Below are 12727 nucleotides of genomic sequence, written 5' to 3'. Positions count from 1 at the left end.
TAAGGAGAGACCCAAATCAAGTCCCGGTGCATGCAGATATTCTTTAAGCAATTAGGTAATTGACAATAAATCCATGTGACATTCTCGCAATTAATTGACAATAAATCCATGTGATATTCTCGCAGTAGGCCGGTCTGTTGATAAAGACCATCATTCAAGATGCCAACCACAATGTTACCTGAAGATACCTTTGTGAATAGTTTAAAGACAGCAAACAATAGATTGCAACAAATAAAACATTGATGTTTCTAAGCCATGAATCAAGGGCTTTGTGTCCTACAGAGACAGCAATGACCTTCACCTTCTAAATGTTTGGCACAAAAAATAAGTCTAAGTAGCATGACTGAGGTGGGTCACACAGGATGCTTATAAAATTAAACTATATTCTCTGCCAAATCCCAAAGAAGCACTTTTTAGTGGATTATCGGATCTAAGAAAATCAATGCTTCTGCATCTGAGTTGAGCATTTAAAACGTTTGCAGACATCCAGAGTTATACTTCATACAGTCTCTTCCTTTTATTAAAGAAGGAGGGGGAAATTAAATTGGGGTCAGCTAACCACTGGAAACATTTATATTTTCACTTAGTGAAATACTTGAAGTTGTGTTTCAAGTGGTTGTTCGAAATAAAAATGAAAGCTGTGACAATGTGGAAATGTCTAAAATTAAAATGAGTAACTATCAAGCAGCCTTCTCATTTGTAGAATTGCTTATGCCTTGTTTTAATGAGAAGTGATGAGACAAAATCAAGCACAGGGAAATCTAGGCAGAATCTTAAGAACAATTATAGTAGTGAGATCCGTTACAAAGTGGATGAGTCTCCATGGGGAGCCTCTCCACCTGAGTTATTTAAATCCAAACTGGATAGAGCACACGAAAGTACATGCCACAGATACAATTCTGTACTACCACTAGACAAATCAGATAACCTAGTAGTTTTTGGATTTTGTTTGTTTTTAAAATATATGCATTTTGATCACCAGAACTTCTTTAGGTTTGTAGGATATGTATACTTCCCAAATATGAATTATATGGAGGTGATAAGAACCTTCTCTTTAGGGTACAATAGAGATTGAGTTAATTGGCCTATTATTAGACATATGTTATGTCTTTCCCTAATAAACAGATGAATAAATATAGTGATAGAACTATTATTGCAGTATTTCAGATGAGGATGCCTATTATCAGAGAGTTTAGGGCACATGCATAGCCTAGTAACCAAATGAAGAAACATGATGATGAAGAAATGAATAAATGAGTGCAAACTGGTATTGGATTAAGGTCTCTCTGACACCAATATCATGCTCTTCCCATTGCAGGATGTTGTATCATCAACAATCAGTGTAACTGCATTGTGAGTACAAGAATCCCCCTGCTTTCCAAAAGTTTGAATTAACTGAAAGAATTCTGAAGAGGATTTTGGCTTTAAGGAAAAACAAAAAAGCTGTTATCATACAAATGTTGGTCTTTCTTAAAAGCAAAGTGGTGTAACATTAACTTTCAGAAAAGGGTGATACTCTGCTTTACCCCATTTCAGCTTATGAAACTTTTCGTAAGAACACTCCATTTTCATAAAGGTGGGGAACCTCTGTTTTCAAATATTGTGAAATATAAATTGAAAAGAAGCAATCCTATGGATGACTACCAAATATCACAAGCTGACCAGTGTACTGTGTTCCGTAAGTTCCCAAATCACATTTAACTGGTATCAATTTGTCTGTGATGATAACTGCTTACAGGATGAGTCTTCCTCACAAGATAAGATAATGAGGATAGAAAAGTAGGAAAAATTAAAGCATTCACAGGTTAATGGAAAATCAATATTGCTGTCATATTTTCTTTCATTCAAATACTTTAGACTAACAAACCATCATTCCTAGCCTTTGTAGAGAAGCCATGGTTGCCTCACTATGAGAGGAGGGAATAGCAAATGGTAATGTAAGAATTCTTACACATATTTGCAGCCAAGCTTCATGTGTTTGACCCTACACCTCACACATTATATTAAGAACAAAATGAGATATAAGTAGAAAACAGTGATGTTTTTAAAAAATTAAAAGTGAATTTTCTGACAATAATTTTGATAATGCAGTTAAAATGGAAGGGATCAGACTACAGGTTCTTCTGACATGAATTAGTAAATCATGAAGTAATTAAATCTAGCAATATCAAAAAAAAAGTTTTTACCCTCCTGCTTTAAATAAGTAGAAAGGTAAAAAGAAAAATAGAAAACAACTATTTTCAGACATTGGATAGAAGGCTGCACAGGATTGTTATCCTTTACAAAAGGAAAATAAATAAAGTAAGCCCCAGTATAAGGCTTTCTACTTGGGCAGGTTCTGGAACTGCAGTGCAAGGAGAACTCAAACAGAGCCTAGCAGTCTGGCTGTGTTGGAGAGATAGATCAGATGTCAGGGATACCAAAGGGACTAGAATAAACTGGGCAGAATATTGGGAAGGAGCAAGTTGTAGACAGACGGTGTTCCAAAATTCTTTATTGCATTTTCTTGATTATTTGTAGACTGTCAATCTGCACATAGAGATTTCTGGATATTTTTCTTTCAGTGCTTTAAAAATGTTATTCCATTGTCTCCTAACCTGCATAGTTTCTGATGATAAGTCTGTTATAATTTTTCTTCATTCCTATGTATATAATGTGTCTTTCTTTTCAGAGTGGGGAGGGTCTGGCTACCTTTATGATTATTTTTAATATTCAGCAGTTTAAATATGATGTGTTGAGATGTTTTTGTGTGTTTTGTGTTTATTTATCTTGCCTAATGTTCTTTGAGCTTTGTGAATATGTGGTTTACTATCCTTAATTTGGGGAAATTATTGGACAATATCTTTTCAAATATCTTTTGCTCCATTCTCCCTTCTTCTTCTGGGATTTAAAATATGCACATGTTAGACATTTCAGTACTGTTCATCTTTCGTTTTTACTCTACTTTTAAAAATTTCCCTTTATTCTCTTTGCTTTTTGGCTTTGCTAATTTTTATAACCAAACTTTAATTTACTAATTATTCTCAGCTGTGCTGGATCTAATGAGCCTGTCAATCACATATTTTACCTTGGTTTACTCAGCTTAGCATTTCCATTTGATCCTTTCATGTTTCTATCTCTGCAAGAATTCTCTGTCTGTGCATCTGTATTATCTTTTTAAACAAGAACCTCCCTCTCTCATTTAATCATAGCTATTTAAAAATTTTCTATCTGATAATTTCAACATACAAATAACCTCCAAGCTAGGTCCATTGAATTCTTTGTTTCTTGATCACATTTTTTTCTTGCTTTATTTTGGCTCTGATGTATTCTTGTTGAAGCTGGACATATTGCATATGATATTAGATAATGAGTTAAATAGTCTGTTTCTGGGAATAAGCACGCCTTGATTTTTCCTAGGACTTTAGTTGCTCTTAATCAGTTTAACCAGATGTTGCGCTGGACTTGGGTTTTGTTGTTGCTGTAGTTACCTTCATTAGATCACAGGTTTCCCATCCCTCCAGTGCCATCCTGTGATTAGGGTGGGACTCCTCTACCAGAAGGTTTTTCTTAATATCTGTTTCGTTCTCAGCTTAGGTCTTCCCTTTGTGTCTGAATAGCAGAGAAGGTCTCTATCCATCTTCTTGCCTCTCTCTCTGCAGTAGACCTAATGTTGTTATTCAGTGCTTGGCTTGATAATCTGATGGTGAAGGTAAGGGTAGCCTTCTCTTTTTTTCTGGTTCTGTCACAGTCGTCAGTTAGCGATGTGTCCCTGGGCCTTGCGAGTGGAGAATTCCCACTGATCTGATCCCTCCCTCAATGGTAGGAAATTTTTAATGATCTGGGCTCATGATGTTTTTCTTCCTCTCTTCCATTGTTAGGGTTTTGTTGTTTTGGTTTGTTTGTTTTTAATTTGCTTTCCCTTTCTACAAAGGATTGCTGCTCTTTTCCAAGTGACCTAAGTCTTTTGTTCTGTAAGAGAAATAGAGGCTATGGACGTGAGAAGGACTTTGCACTTTTCTTGCAGTTGTTGCTATTTGCCTCCTGTAAGCTTGCCAGCACCATCCCATTCTTTCTCACGAATGTCTGGTGAGGTCTGTGGAGAAGAATCTGTGAGTTCATATTCCCCCAATGTCTGTGGCTTCAATGACTTCCATACCGAAGCTGACCTAGTCTCAGGCTTTAGTAATTTATTACTAATTTTTGAATTTTAGTTGATTTCTTCTTATGAGCTTCTATCAGGTCCAATATCTACCGTAGTTAAGAAGTGCTTGCATTCAGTGTCTCCTTGAAGGTGACTTTTTACTTATGTTTGGGGTTATTTTGTTGCCTTGGGACCTCAGCTCTGTGATGAAAAGCATTGATTCAGGAAAACATTGCTTATTCAGATTATGTGCCATTTTCTATTGAGAGGTTGGAGCAACACTCTCTTCATCTAACCTAAGATGACGCTGGAACATTTCTCCAGGTCTCAGAGGCAGAGGGAATCTAAATAATCTAAATAAGTGACCCATGGTTATATGCCTACTAAGTGTCAAACCTGGGATTTTAACCCAGTATTTTGGATCCAGAGTTGTAACTTTGAACGGTGATGGTATACTGCTTCTCTAGGACTCTTTGTTCCTCGGTAAATAAGGATTCCTTTTAAGACTCAGTTCTGTATACACTCAGTTCTGTATATGTTACTCTTCATATTATACAAAATATTTTAACTTAGACACTGTGGACCATCTTCTCTGGCTTTACTCTCAGAAGGGCACTGGGCATATAACAGACCCAACTCCTTTAGAAAAAAAATATTTTTCTGCACTGTAAATTCCTTGATGGTAGTAGCTACATTTTATATAGTTTTCATGCCAAACCTTCCTAGCACAGTGGCTTGTGCATGGAGATAATTCAGGAAAATACTAGAGGAATGAGGGGGAAGACAACTAGCATTTTAAGTGCCTACTATACCCAGGCACAGTCCTGGGTACCAACTAAACCTAAGAAGATGAGTATGCCATGAGTTCCTTGTTAAGAAATGATAACATCACATTATCTGTATTCTACAATGAGAGAGAGAGAGGGAAAAAATTGCAAAGATGTAAAGTTACTTAACTAGATCACATCATTTGTAAAACAATGTGTTGAATATATTCTTGGAGCCAGTCACTATTCTGAATACATGGACACTATTTAATCTTTTCAGCTTTATGAGGTAGGTATTCTAAACCATGGATTGTTATTTTCCAACATTGCCTTCTATGCATAAGATACCATTAGCATTCTAGAAGAGAAGCCAAGAACTATATTTTTCCTGGAATCCTTTTATCTGGAGGGTTCTGCCTTAGAGTTTTCCAATAAGAAGAAAGTGAGAGGCTTGGGAAGCAGAATGGAGGAGACTCTATTATTCTTAGGAGATAGTGGTGGGCAAAGGCAGCCTCTTTTCAGACCTCTTCATAAGCTCTGGCTTATCAACTCACTGCAGGAACTCCTGTTTCTCTGGATCTGCAGCTACAGCCTTCTTATCTAGAGCTTTACTACCCCTGCCTTCTCCCATCTTTATATGTCCTAATCCCTCTATTACATTGTTTTATCTCTACAAACATTGTAGTGGCTTTGTTTTCCCCCCACTGGACCCAATTTTTAACCTTCATTTTATAGTCAGGGCAACTATGTCAAAAGCAGTTTAAAAACTTTCTAATGGGCACCAGTTAGGAAATGGTGAACATGAGACTTAAACTCCCAACAATTCTGTCCCTAGAGACATTGCCATTACACAGTAAGATTTACTGCCACTCTTTTATATTAGAAAACAGGATTCTAAACCAGCTTCAGCTGACTCAAAGATTCTGATCTTTTTATCACACTATTTTTTCTCTAGGCAAGTAACTATTTAATGGAGTTAAAATGAGCTTAATTTTAGGAAAGGATGTGAAAAGTATTTGTTTAATCAGAAATTTAGTGAAACTTGGGTTAACACAGTGGTAGTACTCTTAATATTTGAATCATGAGATTCTTTGGTCTATTTATAGCTTTCATTTTTAAAAATTTTATTTAGTTGAGCATTCCTATACTTTCTGACCCATTAATTTTAGTCCCTCTTTATTAACACCCCCCCCCAAAAATACTGGTACATATTTACCATGGGATATATGCAAAAAAAAGTAAAAAACTCAGGATCCCTAAAATAAAGATTGGATTTATTTACTGTAATATATTCATGTATACTATAATGAAAATAAAAATGGATGGATTTTTGCAATATGATATTAAAAGAAAAATGTAAGACCTAAAAGACTTCATTACAAATAAACTTATATAAAGGTAAAAATAATTAAGAAAATAATCTTTAAGTATTCTTATAGAATTATAAAACTACATAAAAAGGAAAGCAAGAAAATGTTGGATATGGAATTCAATATAATGGTCATGATCAGTAGGGGGAGTCAAGAAGATAAGGTAGGGAAGCCACAAACTTAGAAATAGGTTATTTTCGGTAGTAGAGTCACCTTATTTTAATAAAAATAATCAACTTTTGAAAATTTCCATTTTTCAAGTATACTTGGAATTTTTAAAAGTATTTTACTTGGTTAACATATTCACTTGCTTATACTTCTTCTCATTCCCTATGCTATATACTTCCTAGCAAAGAAAATTCATTGGGAGTCTTATGCCTGTCAGAATTCCCTAGAGTCACTGAGTTGAAGAGTTTATATGAAAACGATAGGCATGGGCTTCCCTGGTGGCGCAGTGGTTGAGAATCCGCCTGCCGATGCAGGGGACACGGGTTCGTGCCCCAGTCTGGGAAGATCTCACATGCCGTGGAGCGGCTGGGCCCGTGAGCCACGGCCGCTGGGCCTGCGCGTCCGGAGCCTGTACTCCACAATGGGAGGGGCCACAACAGCGAGAGGCCCACGTACTGCAAAAAAAACCAAAAAACAAAAACCATAGGCGTGAAGTGGAGAGGGCAAGAAAACTGTTTCTCCAAAATAACTGTCACCTCTCTTGAAATGTACATAACCAGTCTCTTCTAAAATTTTTGCTTAAAGAGATAAACGTTCCTTCTCCTTGATCACCTAAGCAGATTTAAGTGTATTCTTATTGAAATTTTCTGATAAGTACTTCTTCTTTGGGTAATCATTTAGTTACTGTAGTACTAACTGTAAACAGGGCTAAACCAGATGACCTTTTAGTTATTAAGACATTCTGTTATATAAGTTCAGCACTGCAAGTAAAGTAAGAAAGAAGACAGAAAAAAATTAGTGGAGGAAATATGGAGATTTTCAGGCACAAAGGCAAGCCTGAGATTAGTCGGGGTTTTTTGTTTTTGTTTTTTAGTCTTTAACGGCTCATACATGTGTTTTTATTGGTCAATGACTATTAGCCCTTTTAAAGTGCAGTTAATATCACAGTGATGATTTGCCTGAAGATAACCTTTATTAATAAAAGTTAATCAATTAGCAGTATCTTTCCTGTGAAGCATGCATTCTCAATTATAGTTTTTACCCATATTTTGATTTGTTTTCTTCCAAGCCTTAATTCCATTCTAATTATTTCTTCTGTAGCATTCAGTGTATACACAAAATAAATTTGCAAAAAGTTAAAGAGTTATGTCAGACAAAGAATCAAGTAGCTAATAAATTCCACATCTGCAGGAACACTCCCATATTATTTAAGGATATCAGGAGAGAGAAGTACCAGGCACATTTTGCTCTTGCTGCAGCTTAGATTATGTCACAGGCATGGGTGGAATGGAACAGTGAGGTAGGCGATGAGAGTAAGGGGAAGATGAGTGGTTTAAAAAAGAAGCAAAAAGTGAAAAAGAGTTCCATGTAGGTTTTTTTTTTTAAACATCTTTATTAGAGTATAATTGCTTTACAGTGGTGTGTTAGATTCTGCTTTATAACAAAGTGAATCAGTTATACATATATGTATGTCCACATATCTCTTCCCTCTTGCATCTCCCTCCCTCCCTATCCCACCCCTCTAGGTGGTCACAAAGCACCGAGCTGATCTCCCTGTGCTATGCAGCTGCTTCCCACTAGCTATCTATTTTATGTTTGGTAGTGTATATATGTCCATGCCACTCTCTCACTTTATCCCAGCTTACCCTTCCCCCTCCCAGTATCCTCAAGTCCATTCTCTACTAGGTCTGAATCTTTATTCCCGTCCTGCCCCTAGGTTCTTCTGACCATTTTTTTTCTTTTTTTAGATTCCATGTATATGTGTTAGCATATGGTATTTGTTCTTCTCCTTCTGACTTACTTCACTCTGTATGACAGTCTCTAGGTCCATCCACCTGACTACAAACAACTCAGTTTCATTTCTTTTTATGGCCGAGTAATATTCCATTGTATATATATGCCACATCTTCTTTATCCATTCATCTGTTGCTGGACACATAGGTTGCTTCCATGTCCTGGCTATTGTAAATAGTGCTGCAATGAACATTGTGGTACATGACTTTTTTTGAATTATGGTTTTCTCAGGGTATATTCCCAGCAGTGGGATTGCTGGGTCGTATGGTAGTTCTATTTTTAGTTTTTTAAGGAACCTCCATACTGTTCTCCATAGTGGCTGTATCAATTTACATTCCCACCAACAGTGCAAGAGGGTTCCCTTTTCTCCACAGCCTCTCCAGCATTTATTGTTCGTAGATTTTTTGATGATGGCCATTCTAACTGTTGTGAGATGATATCTCATTGTAGTTTTGATTTGCATTTCTCTAATGATTAATGACGTTGAGCATTCTCTCATGTGTTTGTTGGCAATCTGTATATCTTCTTTGGAGAAATGTCTGTTTAGGTCTTCTGCCCATTTTTGGATTGGGTTGTTTGTTTTTTTGATATTGAGTTCTTTGTACGTTTTGGAGATTCATCCTTTGTCAGTTGCTTCATTTGCAAATATTTTCTCCCATTCTGAGGCTTGTCTTTTCGTCTTGTTTATGGTTTCCTTTGCTGGACAAAAATTTTCACAATTTTTATGGAAACACAAAAGACCCCAAATAACCAAAGCAATCTTGAGAAAGAAAAACGGACCTGGAGGAATCAGGCTCCCTGACTTCAGACAATACTACAAAGTTACAGTAATCAAGACAGTATGGTACTGGCACAAAAACAGAAATATAGATCAATGGAACAGGATAGAAAGGCCAGAGATAAACCCATGCACATATAGTCACCTTGTCTTTGATAAAGGAGGCAAGAATATACAATAGAGAAAAGACAGCCTCTTCAATAAGTGGTGCTGGGAAAACTGGAGAGCTACATGTAAAAGAATTAAATTAGAACACTCCCTAACACCATACACAAAAATAAACTCAAAATGGATTAAAGACCTAAATGTAAGGCCAGACACCATCAAACTCTTAGAGGAAAACATAGGCAGAACACTCTATGAGATAAATCGCAGCAAGATCCTTTTGACCCAACTCCTAGAGAAATGGAAATAAAAACAAAAATAAACAAATGGGACCTAATAAAACTTAAAAGCTTTTGCACAGCAAAGGAAACCATAAACAAGATGAAAAGACAGGGCTTCCCTGGTGGCGCAGTGGTTGAGAGTCCGCCTGCCGATGCAGGGGACATGGGTTCGTGCCCTGGTCTGGGAAGATCCCACATGCCGCGGAGCGGCTGGGCCCGTGAGCCATGGCCACTGAGCCTGCACATCCGGAGCCTGTGCTCCGCAACGGGAGAGGCCACAACAGTGAGAGGCCCGCGTACCGCAAAAAAAGATGAAAAGACAACCCATGTAAGTTTAATACCAGTTGTAAGAGCAATGTGAACAAAGACCATCAGCACAACAGGTGGTGGAACAGTTAACTCTATGGGTAGGGAGAAGGGTCATGAAAGCCTTGATTAGGAATCAAGAGGTGATGTTTAAGTTTGACCTTGAATAGGAATTCACCAGAAAGAGAAAGAAAGGTGTGGAGAATATGAGGCACAAGGAGAAGCATAATCAAAAGCAGTGGATGCACTACAGCCATCTATGGTGCGTGGGTGCAGTTATCACAAGCATGCTATTTGTAGGTGAGACAGAAATACTCCAGGATGAGCCAAAAAGTCTCCTAGGGACATGAACAGCCTCTTATGTTTTCATTCACAGAGTTGCTCCAAGCTGCCATATTTCTAGTAGCTGCTGAGATATGCACCATTACGTTTTCAATTACTGAGTGCCCTGACTTCTGAGACCAGCCCATGATTACATTCATCCTCATCCTTGCTTCCCTCAATCACTGGGTAGAAGTTCAGGCTACCCAGATCATACATGGAAATAAGAATCAATTCTCATACATTTGTCTGTACATCCTGTAGTCAGGTTCCATTTCTCATGTCTATCTGCTTACCAAAATTTCCATTGTGCCTTTAAAACCTCTAGTTCATCAGCAGCAAAGTGCCTGATGAGTCTTCTCTAAAAATTCCCTTCAGCTTTTGCTCCTACCTGGATGCTTCCATGTTCTCTCACATGACACATGCCTCAAGGCTTTAATAGAAGATATATTTCCTTCTTGTTTCCCAAGCCGCTTCCAGACTGTCTCATTTTCTTTAAAACACCTAGCTCCTTTGACTTCCATGGTGTCAGACTTTACCTTTCTTTATTACCTGTTGTTGCTGTCATTTGTTACTCTTTCAGGAATGTTCCTTCATTAATTGATAACTTCATTACTTCCAGTTTTACTACTGTTATAATTTGCAAGATATCACTTCTCCAAATTCATGTCTTCTATTTGTTTGCCTTTCTTAGGGCCAATATTTTTTCATCTGCTCTCAACTCAGCCATCCAATGGTTTCAAATAATTTTCTCCCAAACTGCCATCTCCTTTCCTTTTGTGTGTGTGTGTGTGTGTGTGTGTGTGTGTGTGTGTGTGTGTGTGTGTGTGGTACACGGGCCTCTCACTGCTCTGGCCTCTCCTGTTGCGGAGCACAAGCTCCGGACACACAGGCTCAGTGGCCATGGCTCACGGGCCCAGCCGCTGCACGGCATGTGGGATCTTCCCGGACCCGTGCACGAACCCATGTCCCCTGCATCCGGAGGCGGATTCTCAACCACTGCGCCACCAGGGAAGCCCCATCTCCTTTCCTTTTAACTCTCTGACTACACTTCTCCCACTCCAGCCTTTCTCCAGCTTCATGGAGACCAAAATATATTTCAGTATCCATTTCTCTTCTCAGAACCTTTTATATACCCTATAATCCATTATATATCATTAAAAATGCCCACTTGACAACACTTTTATTTATTTATTTACTTATTTATTTATTTTTTGTGGTACGCGGGCCTCTCACTGTTGTGGCCTCTCCCATTGTGGAGCACAGGCTCCGGACGCGCAGGCTCAGTGGCTATGGCTCATGGGCCCAGCCGCTCCGTGGCATGTGGGATCTTCCCAGACCGGGGCACGAACCCGTGTCCCCTGCATCAGCAGGTGGATTCTCAACCACTGCACCACCAGGGAAGCCCTGACAACACTTTTATGAACTCCCATTACTCTCTGTCATTCTTAGTGGTATAACTCTATCCTAGGTTAAATTCAACTATGAACTTATCTATACTTTCACAGGAGCAAATTTTTGTGGGAGAAAAATCATACAACTGTTGTTAAATTGATGAGTTTTGGAACAAAATTTCAATGGAACAAACTTCTGGACACAAACATCAGTTTGGCATACAACAGTAAAAGATAGTATTGCTAGTGAATTCACTTTTCCACTCTCTGGCATTCTCATTTCACACCTTCCCTCTTATCATACACTGCATTCCCCCCCATTCTCAGCTAATGACTACATACTTCTTAGAGAAAATAGAATCAGTATATAAGAACTATTTTATCTTAAAATACCAACAACTACAGCCTAAGTATAATTCTACCCATGCACTTTGTTGTCTCTCTGGTTAAACTGAAGTCCCACTTCCCCACTCATTCCTTAGATTTCTTTTTGTGTCATCTTTTCCAGGACTTTCTTCCTATAATTCTGTCCTCTTTCTCCTGTATCATTGGTTTCTCTCTTTCTAACCTGATTAAATCCATTAACAAACAGATGTTTATTTAACATGCCTACATTAAAAATACTAAGTCTACCCCCCCCCGATTTTGTGTTTCCTTGATTTACCATCACGCTGTCCTGTTATTCTTCACAATGAAACACTTCAAATGAATTCTCCATGCCTTATTGTGTTTTTGTTTTTTTTCATCTAGTTTTATTTTTAGTAGTTTTTCTGTACCATTTAATTGAAATGGCCCTTATAAGATTAACAGCATCCTGAATCATCCACAAAATATATATTTCATTCCTGCCCTCATCTCACTCACTTCTCAGTGGTATTTGACAAAGTGGACCACATCTTCTAATGGAAACATTCTTCTATTCCAACTAGGCTTCCATGAATTTCTTTCTTTCTCATTGACTTTTCTTATAAGACTTACTTGCTGGTCACTCCATGAAGGACCTCTAAATGTCAAACATAATGTCCATTTCTCTGTTCTTGACCCTCTTTTCCATCTGCATTGTCTCCTTAACAGATCTCACCCAGAACCGTGGCTTTAAAATATTGTGGATAAACTGAATTCTCTCAATAGGACATGCAGAGTATCTGTTTTAAATGGGAGTCAGATCATGTTGATTCTTCACCTAACTATTTCATTCAGAGTAAAAGTAAGGTCCTCACACCAACTGGGTCTGGTCCCCACCGCCTCTGTGATCTCTTCTACGACTCTCCCACTTTCCCACTCTGCTGTGAACACACTGGCTGGCCAAGTTCCTGACTT

This window comes from Kogia breviceps, chromosome 3 (assembly GCF_026419965.1).
Source record: "Kogia breviceps isolate mKogBre1 chromosome 3, mKogBre1 haplotype 1, whole genome shotgun sequence".
NCBI lineage: Eukaryota > Metazoa > Chordata > Mammalia > Artiodactyla > Physeteridae > Kogia > Kogia breviceps.
The sequence above is the reverse complement of the archived record's forward strand: the minus strand, read 5'-3'. Positions refer to the sequence as shown.